This window comes from Macrobrachium rosenbergii, chromosome 22, assembly GCF_040412425.1.
Source record: "Macrobrachium rosenbergii isolate ZJJX-2024 chromosome 22, ASM4041242v1, whole genome shotgun sequence".
In the NCBI taxonomy this organism is placed as follows: Eukaryota; Metazoa; Arthropoda; class Malacostraca; order Decapoda; family Palaemonidae; genus Macrobrachium; species Macrobrachium rosenbergii.
The window spans coordinates 23,568,391-23,587,467 of record NC_089762.1 but is presented as its reverse complement, the minus strand read 5'-3'; the positions used below and the strand labels follow the sequence as shown (position 1 = coordinate 23,587,467).

The 19,077-nt window shown below is 37.1% G+C and overlaps 1 protein-coding gene and 1 long non-coding RNA gene across 2 annotated transcripts in view; one reads left to right on the top strand and one right to left on the bottom strand.

Moving 5' to 3' along the window:
- LOC136850653 (uncharacterized) overlaps nt 1–19,077 on the bottom strand; it is a 76,826-nt gene that overhangs the window by 8,940 nt on the left and 48,809 nt on the right. The gene's annotated exons all lie outside the window — the stretch shown is intronic.
- Nucleotides 16,098–19,077, top strand: part of LOC136850652 (glutamyl aminopeptidase-like) — a 77,960-nt gene continuing 74,980 nt past the window's right edge. The window contains exon 1 of the mRNA XM_067124415.1: nt 16,098–16,254. The gene's annotated coding sequence lies outside the window, so the exon portion shown is untranslated. The remainder of the gene's footprint in view (nt 16,255–19,077) is intronic.

Genomic DNA, 19,077 nt, shown 5'->3' with positions numbered 1-19,077 from the left:
GGAGCATGGTGAAGCGGAAATAGGAAGCAATGAAGTGGACAGAAGCAGAAGTGGAAAAACTAAAATGGAAGGAAGGGAAAGTGGAAGAACTGAATTGAAGTGGAGGTGTAAATACTGAAAAATGTAGTGGAGTGAAGTGTTACTAAAAACTAAAGTGAGGTGAAGTGGAAAAATTTAAGAGGAGAGAAGTGAAATGTGGTGAAGTAGAAAAAAGTGAAGTGTGGTGAAGTAGAAAAAGTGAAGTGGAAAAAAGTGAAGTGTGGTGCAGTGAAGTAGAAAAAGTGAAGTGTGGTGAAGTGGACAAAGTGAAGTGTGGTGAAGTGGAAATAGTGAAGTGAAAAATGTGAAGTATGGCGAAGGGAAGTGGAAAAAGCGAAGTGAAGCAGTAAAAGTGAAGTTAAGTGAAGTTCAGTGAAGTGAAGTTAAGAAAGCGAAGTGAAAAAAGTGAAGTATATTCAAGTGGAGAAAGTGAAGTGTAGTAAAGTGAAGTGGAAAAGTGAAGTCTGGTGCAATAAAATTTAGAAAGTGAAGTGAAGTGGAAGCGGAAGTGTAGATAACTGGAGTGAAGTGAAATAGAATTCTACTGGAGAAGTACAATGAGTTGGAAAAAAGAGAGAGAGAGGGCATAAGTGTTTATTTAACCCAAAGGTTGATCCTGAAATAGTTCCTTCTTTCGGATGAGGGATTAAACCTACTTAGGAGGGATTAGAAACATACAAACACGCACTCACATACATATGCATACACACAAATATATACGCATGGGCCTCCCCCTACATGAATTTATAGACATCTGCAAGAATAGATCTGGATATCCCACTATTTGCCCCGCTTTGACAGAGATCTGCTATTAGAAGAGTCTTCATCAAGGGACAGCATATTTGGAGGAACTGAGTTCCTTCTTTCTGCACAGCCGGTCTTCTAGATTATTCTAGCAGAATTACCAAAAGGAAGACATCTGCAATAATAGATCTGGATATCCGACTATTTGATCGTTTTGACAGAGATCTTCTATTAGAAAAGTCTTCATCAAGGGACATAGCATATTTGGAGGAACTGAGTTCCTTCTTTCTGCACAGCCGGTCTTCTAGTCTATTCTAGCAGAATTACCAGAAGGAAGACATCTGCAAGAAAACATCCAGATATCCTACTATTTGCCCGCTTTGATAGTGATCTTCTATTAGAAGAGTCTTCATCAAGGAAAATAGCATACTTGAAGGAACAGAGTTCCTTCTTTCTGCACAGCCGGTCTTCTGGATTATTCCAACAGAATTATCTTACGCTGTCCTTCTGGAGGCCTTCTGTTGTCCATCTGGAAAATGTAGAATAAGCTACTAAAGTACTTGTCCCAAGTCCTGGTTTTCACACACCTTCTGACATGGATTTTACAATATTCTCAAGCACGCACCACTTCCCTGCATTGGATATATATATATACATATATATATATATATATATATATATATATATATATATAAATATATATATATATATATATATATATATCCAGGTACATGTATGCGCCATAGGATATATATATATATATATATATATATATATATATATATATATATATATATATATATATATATATATATATATTGTATATATGTATGTGCATATATGTACATGTATGTACTGTATGTGTAAATATATACATATAAATGATATATGTATGTGTATATAAATGTATATAAATGCATATATATATTTTATATATATATATATATACACCATATATATATATATATTTGTAGTCCATGGTTGCAAAAGGCACTTCTGGCCTCAGAAATTCAATGAGTCCTGTAAGTTTCCACACTTGTTCAAATTATAAAATTAATTTTCTCTTTTTTTTACGTTTTTCGATAGATATATTCTAGGCTGATTTTTTATGCCGTATACTAAATGTTATTCCACTGTGATTTGAGTTTAGTCTTATATAAACAACAGTATTGTTAAAGCAGTTTCACCTCTCCCATTCGAGGATGGAAAAGGCTCCAGGGATATTTCTTCAAGTCTTCGCCTAAAAAAGACCTCCTGAAGAAGACCTGACGAAGACTTCCAAAGGATCCAGGGATTCCTTCTGATTTTGATTCCCCCTTCTCTCCATTCCTTCTCTTCGTCTACGTCTCCTCTTACTTTCTTCCTACATTTTCATCCTTCTCTCGCTCTTCCTCTCATTTCTCAGAGATTCCCGGATCCTTCAGTTAAGTCTTCGGAAACCCTCGGGACGCACTGAAGGGCGGAAGGAAGGACTGGAATGGAAAGTTCTTCCTTCGAGGACTAACCTCTTTCTGGAGCAAGCCATAGGACATACGGACAATGACGGTAGGGTGAAGGACGACACCTTCGGGAAGAAAGGATGACTGTGCTTTGCCCACCCCCAGCAGGCGGACGAACTCTGCCAGCGGGAGTCAACGACTGGCGAGTTTCCCCCAACTTGTCAGACGGAGAAACTCTCACTGGCCAGAGCCAACGGCTGCCCGGAGGCGGGAGGCATAGGAGCTGTTCGGAGGACAGACGAACTCTCCTAGGGAGAGTCAATGCCTGGCGAGATCCCCCCCATCTAGTCAGGCAGAGGAACTTTCCCGGGGAGAGTCAACGGCTGTTCGCTGGACGAGCTCTCAGGGCAAGAGTCAACGGCTGGTAAGTTCCCTACCTCTTCAGCAGGTGCACGGAGTCTCCCATTAAGCAGAGGGTGACCAAAGGGACAATGGAAGGCCTCCAGAAGGATGCCAAAAGGCCTTCAAAGGGACACCAGAAGTCCTCCATAGGGACACCAGAAGACCTTCAGGACACCAGAAGGCTTCCAGAGGGACACCACAAGGCCTCCAGGACACCAGAAGGCCTCCAGAAGGACACCAGAAGGCTTCCAGAAAGACACTGGAAGGCCTCCAGTGGGGCACCAGAAGGCCTCCAGTACACCAGGCCGCCAGAAGGACAATGGAAGGCCTCCATAAGGACACCATAAGGACACCAGAAGGCCTCCAGAAGGACACCAGAAGATAATTCTATTGGAATAATCCAGAAGACCGGCTGTGCAGAAAGAAGGAACTCAGTTCCTTCAAGTATGCTATATCCCTTGATGATGACTCTTCTAATAGGAGATCTTTGTTAAAGCGGGCAAATAGTTGGATATCTGGATATATTCTTGCAGATGTCTTCCTTCTGGTAATTCTGCTGGAATAATCTAGAAGACCAGCTGTGCAGAAAGAAGGAACTCAGTTCCTTCAAGTATGCTATGTCCCTTGATGAAGACTCTTCTAATAGAAGATCTCTGTCACAAGCGGGCAAATAGTCGGATATCTAGATCTATTCTTGCAGATGCCTTCCTTCTCCAACTCTGCTAGAATAATCTAGAAGACCGGCTGTCAGAAAGAAGGAATTCAGTTTCTTCAAGTATGCTATGTCCCTTGATGAAGACTGTTCTAATAGAAGATCTCTGTCAAAACGAGCAAATAGTCGGATATCTGGATCTATTCTTGCAGATGCCTTCCTCATAGTAATTCTGCTAGAATAATCTAGAAGACCAGCTGTGCAGAAAGAAGGAACTCAGTTCCTTCAAGTATGCTATGTCCCTTGATGAAGACTCTTCTAATAGAAGATCTCTGTCAAAGTGGGCAAATAGTCAGATATCTAGATCTATTCTTGCAGATGTCTTCCTTCTGGTAATTCTGCTGGAATAATCTAGAAGACCGGCTGTGCAGAAAGAAGGAACTCGGTTCCTTCAAGTATGCTATGTCCCTTGATGAAGACTCTTCTAATAGAAGATCTCTGTCAAAGTGGGCAAATAGTCGGATATCTAGATCTATTCTTGCAGATGTCTTCCTTCTGGTAATTCTGCTGGAATAATCTAGAAGACAGACTGTGCAGAAAGAAGGAACTCGGTTCCTTCAAGTATGCTGTGTCCCTTGATGAAGACTCTTCTAATAGAAGATCTCTGTCAAAGTGGGCAAATAGTCGGATATCTAGATCTATTCTTGCAGATGTCTTCCTTCTGGTAATTCTGCTGGAATAATCTAGAAGACAGACTGTGCAGAAAGAAGGAACTCGGTTCCTTCAAGTATGCTATGTCCCTGTCTCTGTCAAAGCGGGCAAATAGTCGGATATCTAGATCTATTCTTGCAGATGTCTTCCTTCTGGTAATTCTGCTGGAATAATCCAGAAGACCAGCTGTGCAGAAAGAAGGAACTCGGTTCCTTCAAGTATGCTATGTCCCTTGATGAAGACTCTTCTAATAGAAGATCTCTGTCAAAGTGGGCAAATAGTCGGATATCTAGATCTATTCTTGCAGATGTCTTCCTTCTGGTAATTCTGCTGGAATAATCTAGAAGATTAATGCAGAAAGAAGGAACTCGGTTCCTTCAAGTATGCTAAAAGTCCTTGATGAAGACTCTTCTAATAGAAGATCTCTGTCAAAGTGGGCAAATAGTCGGATATCTAGATCTATTCTTGCAGATGTCTTCCTTCTGGTAATTCTGCTGGAATAATCTAGAAGACAGACTGTGCAGAAAGAAGGAACTCAGTTCCTTCAAGTATGCTATGTCCCTTGATGATGACTCTTCTAATAGAAGATCTCTGTCAAAGCGGGCAAATAGTCGGATATCTAAATCTATTCTTGCAGATGTCTTCCTTCTGTAATTCTGCTGGAATAATCTAGAAGATGTTTTGCAGAAATTTGGAACTCAGTTCCTTCAAGAATGCTATGTCCCTTGATGAAGACTTTTAATAGAAGATCTCTGTCAAAACGGGCAAATAGTCGGATATTGTCTATTCTCACAGATGTCTTCCTTCTGGTAATTCTGTTGGAATAATCTAGAAGACAGGCTGTGCAGAAAGAAAGAACTCAATTCCTTCAAGTATGCTATGTCCCTTTGAAGACTCTTTTAATAGAAGATCTCTGTCAAAGTGGGCAAATAGTCGGATATCCAGATCTATCCAAAGATGTCTTTTCTGGTTTTGCTGGAATAATCTAGTAGATTATAGAAAGGAACTCAGCTCCTTCAAGTTCATGCTATGTCTAGTAACAAATACTCTTCTAATAGAAAATCTCTTAAAACAAAGGCAAATAGTATTTCTAGATAAATGTTAGATGTCTTCCTTCTGGTAATTCTGATAGAATAATCTAGAAGACCAGCTGTGTAGAAAGAAGAAACTCAGTTCCTTCAAGGATGCTATGTCCCTTGATGATATTTTAATAAAAGATCTCTTTTCAAAGCGGGCAAATAGTCAGATATCTTCTACTTTGCAGATGTCTTCCTTCTGATTATTCTGCTGGAATAATCTGAAGAGTTTTGTGCAAAAGAAGGAACTCAGTTCCTTCAAGAATGCTAGAGTTTGATGAAGACTTCTAAAGATCTTTTTAAAAAGCGGGCAAAACGGATATCTAGATCTATTTTCCAGATGTCTTTAAATTCATGTAGGAGGTTTGTATATGCTTGTGTATGCATATGTATTTGAGTGTGTGTTTGCATGTTTCTAATCCCTCCTAAGTAAGTTTAATGTTGAACTGTTTGGCGATTAACCTTTGGGTTAAATATCACATTTATCTCTCTTTTCTTCAGTCTCTCTCTCTTTCTCTCTTCTCTTTGAAACACAAATCAGTACAAAGGTAAACTCAAAAGACCTTAAATAAAGAATACTTTCTAAATTTTATGACAGATGTCGCCACTTCACTTTACTACACTTCACTTTCGCCACTTGAACATACTTCACTTTTTTCACTTCGCTTTCTTAACTTCACTGAACTGAACTTCTCTTAACTTCACTTTTACTGTTTCACTTCGCTTTTTCCACTTCCCTTCACCACACTTCACATTTTCCACTTCACCACATTTCACTTCACCAAACTTCACTTTTTCCACTTCACCACACATCATTTTATCTGCTTCACTTCACCACACTTCACTTTTTCCACTTCACTTCTCCACTTCAACACATCACTTCACCACACTTCACTTTTTCCACTTCACTGCATTTCACTCCTCTTCAGTTTTCCACTTCACCTCACACTAGTTTGTAGTAACACTTCACTCCACTTCGTTTTTTCAATATTTACACTTCCACTTCGATTCAGTTCTTCCACATGCCCTTCCTTCCATTTTAGTTTTTCCACTTCTGCTTCTCTCCACTTCATTTCTTCCTATTTCCGCTTCACCACACTTCACTTCTACTTTCTCTTCCTCATTTACTATTTCTATTTATATGAATTTATATCAATATTAATAAATTCAATGTAAATTAACTTTAAACTGAATTAAGAATTTGATTTAAATTTATATATGTGTATATATAAATATACTGTATATACATTATATATTGAAACATTAAATTAAACGTATATATTTATATATTGAAACATTAAATTAAATTAAATAAAATTTTGTGTAAATTTATATAATAAATATATATTGAGAACAAAAAATTTCTTTAAATTAACTTAAATTTTCGTGTTCATCTCTCCAGTAAATTTGTCCTCTGCTTTGTTCGAGTTACCAAAACACTTAGAGCAGAAAGCCCCAGAAATCGTTTTATTTTTCAATAAAACGACAGTATTTGCTGAAAACTAGTATTAAATTATATTCTATATAAATTTCTTTTGATAATAAAAACACGAAGTATATTATTGATTTTTTTAGTGTACAAGACAATAGTCCTTTTTTGAGAATGCCCAGCAGACGGGACACAGGGCAGACGATTTTGGAGAAGGGATAGAAGCATAAAATAAAAATACGACGATGAAATGAAATTCTTAAAAATTATAAAATACAACTTTTCGAATTTTAATATAGAATCTATGGTAGGTTTTAGATTTAGTGTGGGTTAGATTAAAAAGTTTTAGTTCTGAATTATCAAATATCAGAAAAAGCGTGTCTTGTACTACTCTTGTGACTTCTCAGAAACTTGAACAGACTTACACCACAGGGGTCTTGTTAAGTTGGCAGAGGGTTGTTGTGTAGACTGTAGACTACAGCAATAAGACGACCATGGCGACATGTCATAACGTTTACATATTCTTTATTTAAGGTCTTTCAGTTTACCTTTGGCTGATTTGTTTTCAAACGCTAGATGAAACCCACTACTGCTCAAGAAAAGGAGCTAAATGTGATATTTCGAAATTTAATGATTGTAGAGAAAATCACATCTGAAGACTCCCCTGGCAGACGAGGGCCGTTACGACTGGCTCCAAAAATTAACTAGGGTGGCGGCAATAAGTAATGTTTCCTTTTTCCTATGCCATATGGGTTAGAAATATTTTATATAACAGAAGTATATATCTACCACTACAAAGATGCAATACCTCATAGAAAAGATAATGCACGTAAATTCACTTAGAATGAAAAACGGTCAAACCTATCTTTTGGCGTCTAAGGAAAATGAAATACATTGATGACATATGAAATTCATATGAGAATGTAAGAACTGTGACCTTTCAAAACTTAAAATATGCCCCAAGTCAATATTTTAGGTACAGTCGTTTCTAAAATAAGAGGACATGTTAAAAATAAGGGTTACAAGTGCTTACCTAAGCTACCTCGATGCATTTACAAGTATATGATAAAGGGTTTACTATATATTCATATGTAAAATTTAAATTCCTACTGTGGCCTCTGGGACCGTAGTTTCAGCAAACTTACATGTGCACGGAATGATGATGACTGCATGATCTAATTTGAAAAATTATAGTCCCGTAGACCTAGAAAAGATTTTTAAAGAATTCTCCTACACATTCACGGGTAAAACTTATGAACTCTATTATGGCACAGGGTTCCTGTTTCAATAATATGAATCTACATTACATAGGGAAACTTTCACGCAATTTTTGTCATTTCTGGCTCTGTAGTTCTCAAGATATTTAGATGACCTCATCTTGTTTTCACTATTTCTTAATTATCTCACACCGAAACGGATTTACAGGGGGGCATAGATAGAAATTGCCCCGGGCCCCCTGTCTGAGGGGTGCCCCCCGATTAAAAAAAAATAGATAGTTGGGAAATTAGTAAGATATTGGGAAAAAAAGTATTTTGTTATCTAGGGGGACCACTCGTAACATACTGAGAAATATTTTATTAGTTATTTTTTATTTTCTTTAGAAATTGTAATGATTAATGATGTAAAAGATGCCATTAATGGCGTTAAGTTAAAGTAACAGACATTTAAACAAACGCCAGTGTTTGATGAAGCATAATCTGCATGATTATCATTTTCATTGTGATCCAGATTTGAAACTGTAGCCTGTAGTTCAAAATTACTAATATCCAAATTTTGCATACAAGACCGTGGCATACAGTGACTGTTACCCTAACGCAGTGTTACCAAAGCGCGGAGAAACCGCCAAACATTTTGTAATGCAAGGCAAATTTTATGGAAATTAAAATTTTACTCTAAAATAAATTAAAGTAAAACCTAATAGTATTTTTTATTATAATTAGGTTTTAGGTAATCCTACATAACCATCGACCATCATGACTAATTTTTTTAAAGTGGCTGTCAATTTGGAATTTGCTCCGTGGTGGTGCAAAGTTATGTTAGGTCGCTATACAGGAATGCAGGAATGCAGGCTAAACTTAAAAATATAAACTCAGCAGCAGTTTATATTCCTTGTGCTGCTCACTCACTCAATCTTATAGGACAGACAGCAGCCTCTTGCTGAGTAGGAGAAGTTAGATATTTTGGCTTCACACAGAGCTTATGCACCTTTTTTTCTGCATCTACACAACGATGGGCAAATCTAATGAAGTCTTCGGCTGGAAAGAAACGAGTACGAACTTTGAAGTCTCTTTCAGACACTCGTTGGTCAGCAAGAGCTGATGGTACTGAAGCCCTTGTAGATGGATACAACTCTATTTTAAATGCTCCAAGAGATATTGAAAATGGCTCGGAGCATACACCTAAAGTAAAACATGAAGCTCGAGTACTGGGGAGCAAAATTAACAGTCTTGAGACAGCTTTGATGGCTAAGATTGGAATACAATACTTGTACGGTTCAACAAAACGAGCAAAGCTTTCCAAGGCATTGATGTTGACCTGAAAAAGTGGTTGATCTTATTGATTCTCTCGAAAAGTTTCTAAAATCACTTAGAGGAAGGTATGAAGAGTTGGAGCTAGAGGCCAAGAATTTATGTGGCAACACAGAAAACAAATCAAATAAAGAAAGGCCAAGAAAGAGAAATAAGCGATATGATACAAACACAACTTCAGCTCCAGAGGAAGTAGATTTTTCCCCCAGAGAAAAATTCAGATGTAAAACTTTCAATGTCATTTTAGATCAATTGTCTGTTGCCTTACAACAATGGAGGGTAGCATACCAATTGGTGTATGACAGATTCAAAGTAGTAGTCAATTTATGTACTTTACCTGATGCTGAGATAAAAACAGATTGAGAAATTTGTCAGTGCTTTTCCTAAAGACTCCAGTGACAGTAGTGTGTTTGTTGAGGAAATTATCCAATTTGCAGCTTTTGCCAAGCTCAGATCATGTGTCACTCCATCCCAATAGGCAATTTTGTTACATGATAAAGAGCTTGCTGATACCTTTCCAGATGTTAATGTAGCCTTTAGAATATATCTTAGCATGATGGTTACTAATTGTTCAGGAAAAAGGTCATTTAGCAAATTGCCACTAATAAAAAATCATCTTAGTGCCTCAATGACTGATGAAAGGTTAAGTGCTTTATGTTTGTTAGATGTAGAGAATAGTGTTATAAAAAAGATACATTTTGATGATTTAGTCAAAGAATTTACTGAGGTAAGGTGTAGGAGGGAATTTTTGTAGGCACTGTAAAAAAAATTAACAGTAATTTGAACAAATTGAAGAAATATATGCACCATAATAATCCATACCTTTTCTTGATCACAAATCCTTATAGTAATTTGCCATGTAATATAAACTGAATAATGTGGCCAAAGTTATTCTTAGTCTATGAAATTGTAAGAATTGAAAAAAACTTTATTCAAAACCTTACATTACCCATTTCCTCGTTTATAATTAAACTTTCATCTTTATAGATGATTCAATTTCTTTATGGGAGGGGTCCTCCCTAAACATAAGTGCCCCCGGCCCCCAATTTCTAAATCCGGCCCTGAGTAGACCTGTCCTTTCATGGGCGTACTTTAACGAAAAGGCATCCATTCCTAAGCCCAAATTATCAAAAGGATGAATGCTAAATCAAAGCGAGCGACCGATTCCCATTTTCAAAAATATGCTTTAATAACAGAGAACAAAACAGGTTGAGATTTTAGCAGCCTTTTATATATCACAATTTGATTCACACGAAGTAAGTTTCGTGGACATATAAAATACGAATTAGAAACAATTCTGCAGACTTTTCAGACTACTCAGAATCTTTTGATTAGGCAACTGTAAGCAAGAAACCAAAGCGCTTGGGAGGAACAAGGGGACAAGCATCACTAGAATTATGCTGCTAATAAATACAACACAGGGAAAACAGGTAGGTCAGTCCTTTACTTTTGAAGGCCGTCTTTTCGGCACTCATTTGGTTCACATGGTTAGCCCAGCTGATTTGTCTATCGGAGTTCATATTTTTTGAATAACTAGTAATTCAGTGGAAAATTGTTTTTCAAGAGATGCGCCTAAATTCAAACATAACGATAAAGAATATGAAATCAAAATACCGAAAAGATCTCCCCGAAGCATTCATCACATTACGAGCGGTTTGGCAAAGATGAATATACGACGATGTAATACAGACATTGCAAGAAGGGCGTTTGAGCATACAGATTATTTAACAATTTACTGGAAACTTGCAAATTATACATCTAAGAATATACTAAAGAAATGTAGATACAAAGACAACTACGACGACAGGAATCAGAAATTTAAGAAAATTCGATCTAAACAGCAACTAGCAAACAAAAAGGTGCTGCCTTACAGAGCAAACGAAGGCCCATAAAAGGGGTTCCAAAACAAACAAAAGAGATTCGACACACCCAGACTGCTGACAGAAGTCGTAAAATGCAGTCATAAAACTGTCAGACCCCAATAAAAAAAAATCTTTACATTGCGATTGCAGAATAAATGCATATACTTCATTCTTTTGGGTTTTACAAAATCATCGAATTTTACAATACAGTAATATTTAATGATTGGTATCCAATTCAAATCATGAGCAGTAATTTCATTGATTCGAATTACTAATATAAAATCATTATAATAGGCGTTCGGTACATTTTAAATCAAGGACTGAATACGATTAACAAACTAAGATTTTATATTCCTACTAAAATTATTTTACCAAAATAGGTCGCATATGATGAACAGAAAATGGAAACGAATGATCGTGACATCACTGATTAATGTCAAGTAACCAATTATGAGGCGCTAAGTGTCATATCGTGTGTAATTGATTAGGTTTGATGTTCCCTTGTATACTCTGTCTCATATATTTGAAGCAGGTTCAGCGTAGGGATTGACATCACAGCCACTGATATCATGATTAATGGTAAAAGCACACTTGGTATATTCACAACTTCCTTCTCCAGCAGCATTATATATTTAATCCACAGAGTGGGTTATTAATCCTAAAAAACAACTACTTTTTTTCCTATGCCATTATGTATTGTGAAATACTAGAGTATCGCCTTCAATAATTATTTTCTATGAATTATAATTTTTCGTAGAAAACAGTAAAACTGGGATTTGATGAGTAACTTTCATATTTATACTAAAAATTTCTTGAGCAGATTACGTTGTAAAATCTCTTGATACAAGTTACAACATTCATGGCAGTTTTACATGATATGGCCTAAAAAAAATGTCCACGTTTCACTGTGTGCCTAAATAATCCTGAAACTACCATTTATGAACCATAATCTCCGTTGTATTGTGTAATAATTTCATACTTCTGTTAATCGGCAAGTAGTCACGAGTATCTTTCGAGTTTTTTTTTTTTTTTTAGCATTCTGCCAAAAATAGTTACATCGAACTTTTACAATGTTCATACTTAACCTATGTTCAAATGTTCATCAGTACACACCCAAAGACTATACATCTTCTGCTCAATTTTACTGAAAACCATACTACAACTGTTTCAGTTTTCACTTTATATAAACCTTATTTACTGCAAGACGTCACCTCTGCGATGAAGTTACATTTATATTTCAGTTTAATATGGTTACCTAAATAACAACAAATATATGTCAGATTTTCATGAAAATTACTTTGGAAAACTAAAGTTAATCAATATCGATACAAAAGAAAATATTTTCTATTAAAACTATACAAAAACGTTAAAATTAAAGATTTAAACGTAATTCAAAATATGATCATCCTAAATCAATTCAGGCAATATAAGAAAGTTGCGCTTATTAGAAATAAACGATTGTCAACTGCAAGTTAAAACAGCTTTGTCTCGGGGTTTCAAAATAAGAATCAACCCCGCTAAATCAAGCCAAGATTCATGGTCCATTGTAATTACGTAGTATCGTGAGAGTCTTAAAGGATTTTAGTGCTGTTGTATGAGGGTTCAGAAATGACAGGCATTTGACAGGATATAATCTTCGAGAATTAACAATGACTGTTATCCTTGGTAATGAGGTACAGAACTAGTCTAGTCACATAAAGCGAATATTGCCGACTTTATGGCTTTTGTAGGATTGTATTGCACCGTATCTTTTGTAGACATCGTAGCTTTTATTTGGAACTGACGATCTCCCTAATCTGCGTTGATCGTTTAATGACATGTTCAGATCGTAGTGTTTCGTATCTTTCATTGTCGATGGCAACATTCTTGACATCATTTTCATCATTCATTAAACCCTTAAGCCACAGAGTCTTATCGTATATAAACCGTATGATGTTCTCTTATCATCATCACCTAGGACATTCGCTGTCATAATCATTGTGAAATTCTTCCACACATTTCTTTCCCAAACGTTTACTTCCACTCATCTCCAGCCTCCCGTTTCAGCGTTCTCATCTAAGTAGGTCTGGGTCTTCCAACTCTCTTGATACCCAAAGGAGCCAGCTTACATAATCACATACCATTCTCCGTGAAGTGGTACGAAGGGCACGTCCAAACTATCTGTATCTTCACTTTCCCATTATATCTACATATGGAATTTCTGTAATTCCCATTATGGTAGTATTTCTACCTCTATCCTGTCATCTGAATCATAATATTCTTCTTAAAGACTTATTGTCAAATCGACAAAATCTGTCAGACAGTTTCTTTGTCATACCACGATCCATACCTGTATAGCAATACGATTCGTGCTAGACGAGTGCATAATTTTGATTGAGTATGCAATTTCACTCTATTTTATTTCTAAATCTTACACCTTGCTAATTGCTTGATCTGTCTTTTTCATTGTTTCACTAAATTCCACATGCAGAGAACCTGTGTTGCATATCTCTTGCGCAGTATGTCTCACCACAAAATAATCGATTTATGGAAGTCCAACATTTTCTAAAACCAATTTTTTTCTAGGGCTTATAAGAATGAGCATACTGAATAAGTTCATTGCGTCCGATGTCAGGACAGTACTTTTATAATTGCCAAATTCAGACAGGTCTCCTTTCTTTGCCATCTTTGGCAGGACTTCCAGCTCCTAGCCATCAGGTTTTGTTTTCTCATTTTACGTTCAGCAAAACATTCCAGTAAGGCATTTGCATATTGTCTAAAATAACTGAGCGTTATATAAGGGAAATGTCAATGGAAACAGTAAACGAAGCTGATGAAGAATTAGAGACATGTCAATGTTCTTTGATCTCAGAAAATAAAAGAAATGTAATGACTACAATTATTTTGAACTGTACACTCTGAAGATGATACTGTCAAGAATGAGTAGTATCTCACGGTATCTACAAGGGAAAAAATATGGACATTGCGGCAGCCAAAATCCCTCACTGTCAAAGCTATGCAACAGTGCCAAATACGAAATTAGTGCAACTTGAATATATGTGTTTTCCTCTCACGTTTTGGCCAAGCATTCCGAACTATAGTTTTTTTTTTTTTCACCAAATTATCATCCCGATTCTTCCCGCATGACGTAACCATCTCAGAACTCCCTGAGCCATCATCCTAGCGACTTCAACCGTTTTTATCATTCACATTCATCATCCTCATTTCACTTGCATTAAGGAGAAATAACTCAACAAGCCCTCCATACAGTCCAACTTTGGCTAACATTCCGCGACCTTCCTTTCTTCACCAATTCTGTGATCTACCACTACTGTTATCCCACCATATTTTTGATCACTTAAATTTTTTGTCACCCACGTTAATTTTCGGGTTTCCATTTTGCTCTTGCTCATATCAACTTCAAACGCCCATCTCTTGCTAACACTTGCAGATTCTGTCACTAGTTTCTGCAGCTTTTCATCTCTAACACTAGCAAAAACTATACCATCTGTAAACATCAGACCATTTTCGTACCCCTTAATTTTGCAACTATATCTCAATGTCATTTCTGAATTTTCATCTCTCTCTCACATATATATATATATATATATATATATATATATATATATATATATATATATATATATATATATATATATATATATATATATATATACACAGCACATGTGTGTGTGAGAGAGAGAGAGAGAGAGAGAGAGAGAGCGCACGTGCGTGCGTGAGTGTGTATGCATGTTATGTATGTATATAATTTTAAGCAATCTCCCTTAAAAGAGGTATCTAAAAAAAACCCACAGCAGTCACTGTCACAGAAGCTACTTTAACTACCGAGTCGTGGATGAACACAGTATTGGATCAGGGGCGTCATTTAGGGGGGCTGGGAGGGGCAACTGCCGCCCCCCAGACTCAAGTTGCCCCCCCAAGCCTCAACTTGCCCCCCTCACCCCACCAAGCCCTAAGAAGTAACAGTAGCTGGTTTTCCATTATTCCTACCGAAATTCAAATGTGTCATCACATTAAGTTATATCTTTCTATCTATCTATCTATTTTATGTTTTAGGATCGCTTCGCTCGCCAAACCGCCTTTGCCCCCGCCCCATCAAAAATCTGAAATGACGCCCCTCTATTGGATGCTTTATACATCTACACAGAAGCTCATCAACGGTGTGCCGAACCCTGCAACACACAATGAGCAACTACCTTTATCTTTCACACATCTGCATATTTCCTGGATAACTGCCTCTTCCTTTTCAATACATCTGTCACAGTTACTATCTAGAGCTCTTTACTCGTAGGTCTTCCTTTCCTCCTTCCTCTGAACACTGCCGTATTGTATGCACTTTACACCAATCAGTCATCCTCCATCTTTTTTATATGCCCAGAGGATCTCAAAGCTCTCTACAATAATTCCCCGCAGGTGGGTGGTGTCGTCAGTGCACCTCCGTGTTCCCAGCGTCCCTTCGGCCCCTTGCTGCATCCACTCTTTAGCCTTTTACTTATCTCCTTGCCCTTTTCCTTTCTTCAGACTTGCTGTCCGACTTCTCTAACTATTACTTCTCAATGAAACTGGGGTTTTCTCTCAGACCCACCTTAGACCGTTGTACTTTATATAATTTGTTTTCCGGATCTCTTTAACTTGATGTCCAACCACTCTAATTCCCTCTTTTTACTGTCTTAAACACTGAGCTGCCGAACGTGCCCCAGTGCTTGGCCTAACAGCCTAAATTCCATAAATCAATCCAAGTCAAATCAACCTACATTAATCTTCATACAAGTTAAACGTATCTTCGCAAATTTCACCGGTTCAATTTTGCTTACTCCGCGTACACTGTACAAAGAGCATTAGCTGTTTTTTTCTTTTATTATTCGCATCCAATATCAACTCGTGTATGTGTTATCTAGCGTGCTACATGTTTGAAAGAATGAGTACCAATCCTCCGTGATATTCACGTGCACAAACACGCGCGCACACTGAGACCAGATTTCTCGCTGGGAGATTCAGCTGGAGCAACAGGTACTGGCTTATGGCACACGCATACCAGTACGGCGACTTTGCAACCCCTTTCCACAACCGCCAGCGACGCCCAAGCGGCGGTTGGAAGGGACCCGGCATTATTTTTTATAACGCCGCGTGTGGAGACCCAAGGGCGGTTGTTCGCTGGGTGGGGAAGGGATGAAGGGGTAGTGGAAAAGTAGGGGGAGGAGGATAAGGGCAGCGTAGCGCCCTGTTGTGTGTTTTCTCGATCTTCCTCACTCAGTCAGTCAGCTTGCGAATGCGGCTGTGTAGAGGCGCGAAGAGCAGGTGAAGCGCGCCAGGTGTTTGTGAATGTGTGGGACTCGGCGTACTTAGCGTGTGTTAAGGAATCATCATCAAAAGTGAGTCACTTTATTTAGTAGATTGTCGTTTAGATACGTTGGTTTATCAGCCGGTACGCTTGGTTTACTTCCCTTTTCTTAGCTCTTTTCTATAAGTTGTCATGATTATGTTTTCAAACGCGAACCCATCTTGCGTGCACCTCTGCAAGTTTGTAAAAATTCACACAAATACAGTATATATATATATATATATATATATATATATATATATATATATATACATATATATATATATATATATACATATATATATATATATATATATATATATATATATATATATATATATATATATATATATATATATATACAGAAATATATATGCTAGATTACTTGCATACGCTGTAAATTATAGTGTATTTACGTTCGAGAAAATTCATGTTTAACAGATATAGTTTGTATACATACGCATATGTGTTTTCTTTTTACTAACGCGATCGACTCGTAATTGTCCTAACTTCTCTGGGAGCAGCAGCTGAAAGGAAGTAGCCCAGAGGAAATCGCATAACCGCCGCCAAAAAAAGTTTGGAAGTTTTCTCGATGTGGAAAATTGCCCGTTCTAATACACGACGAATTTGCCATTTCATATACACAAGTTTCAACGATCTTTCCTAGTTTGATTTTGGAGGCTAAGATACCTAGTGTCTCTCTCTCTCTCTCTCTCTCTCTCTCTCTCTCTCTCTCTCTCTCTCTCTCTGTACCAACCAAGAATTCTGCCAGTAACTATTTTTTAGTTATAATAGACAACCAAGACGTCATTCATGGCATTTACTCTGATTATTCTTTACTCAAAACCAGTCTGAAGTAAATAACTATAAAATCTTGAGCGTTATGTCAGAGGATTCTGTGACCCTGACAGTGTCTCCCAATATTACCTAGTTGGTAACACACTAGGAAAACTACGCGGATGGAAGAATGTAAAATTCTGGTTTCTGTTCTTTATTTTTAACAGCGGAACCTTTCGCTTCATGTAATCTACCTTTCAGTCAGTTAGCAAATGAAAACGATGATAAACTACAGTTTCTCTTTGCATTTTGAACTCACTTTTCCCTTTTAATTAAGATTATCATAAAAATTTCCTTGACGACGATTGTCGTTAATATTAATTTTCACTGAGTCAGTGTCCCTCATCTGGAATCATTCTAGTGTCTTCGTAAAATGTTAAAAGCGTTTGATATTATACTCTCACGAATAAGAGAACAGACACTGCCTCATCCCTAGCTGTCAGTACAGTACGGTGGGTAGCAGGTTAAGGAAAGGTAAAGCGAAAACCAAGCCCCTTTGATGCCGCACAGTTGCCAGAAGTAACGAACATGACCGTTAATCTCAAAATCTCACGTTTGGAAATCTCTGGTAATTGCCGGTCTTGGAGACGTAAAATGTTCCAGAAAGTGCATTGATGGAGTGATATGCATTTAACACTTTGTTGACTCTGCTGTCTGACGATTTCCTCACTAAAGATAAAAAATGACTGCGCGTGAACTTGGTAAAAGAGGGAACCTGAACTAGCTCACTTGAAGAGTGAAGGTAATGGATTTGCTTGTTTTTCCTCTCTCTCGTTTTCATCAGAATGCGTATAACTTGAAATTTTAGAAAAGGGATTGTTGTATTTGTATTATACTACTTAGACTCAAAATTATGAAGAAAATGCAAAGTAAACCGCCTACATTACGTAGGAAGTTAGGTCTTTTACATGAAGATTTCCGATGCGTTGATTTTCACGATTCACTATTGCGTGGCAGTATACATATATGATATGCATATACATATATATACATATATATATATATATATATATATATATACATTTTATATATATATATATATATATATATATATATATATATATATATATATATATATATGCATATATATGGGGTAGGATGCTGTAGGATGCTGAAACGTGTGAGAGAACTTGGAAGTCAAGGCAGCATTGTTTGACAGAACAACACGGAAAGAGACAAGACGAGAGCAGGCATTAAACAGCATTGTCTAGATCAAGAGCATAAAAATAGAATGACGATCCCTTCGCTCAAGGTGCATACACAGAGTCATCGATGAAACAGCTGTAGGATTTTTGTGCATCATCGACTCGAGCTCATTAAGGGAAGTTGAAGTCGCAGCGGCCGAGGGAAAGGATGATGACTTGGAAAATATCACACGTGCTGGTTTCATTTGTACTACCGTTAATTTTTCTCTGAAAAAACACCTCTTCAAATGCAATGAGTTTAAACTGGTAGGCAGAAAACATATTTATGAAAGTGAATATCTCTTCTGATACTTAGGGTTAAGTAAAAACCTATAGATGAATTTCTAAACAACCGTCATAAACAACAGAATTAGCGAATGAATTATTAACGATCAGCAAAACAAATCTTGTTAGAATTCATCAAAAGAGCAAGCTGATCCGACCACTCTTTTTCCGCAGTACTTTATTGTCACTCCCTCTATTTTTTACCATCCACAAAAAATAATGTCAAATCTCCCCTGGTATTTCTCAAAGGCATCTTTGCTAACCTGTTAAGTCATATATGTATTTTTTCATGCTAGAGTCATAGTTTTAAGTGAAAGTATTCTTCGCTAGACTTGATGGCGGCCTTTCAAATTCAGTTCCCTAATCAATCGCTACCACTTCCTTATATGCGGCTACTTCTTTACACAATGATCCCCCTAGCTCACACCGCCCCCTCCCCCCCGCACCATGCAAATAGTAATCTATTATTCTGGTAAATGTTGGGATAAAAGGAATATAATAATGTTTTCTCTTGTTGATATTTGTTTCGTTGTTGGCGATGAAGGTCATGGGTGTGTTGCTCTTATTGG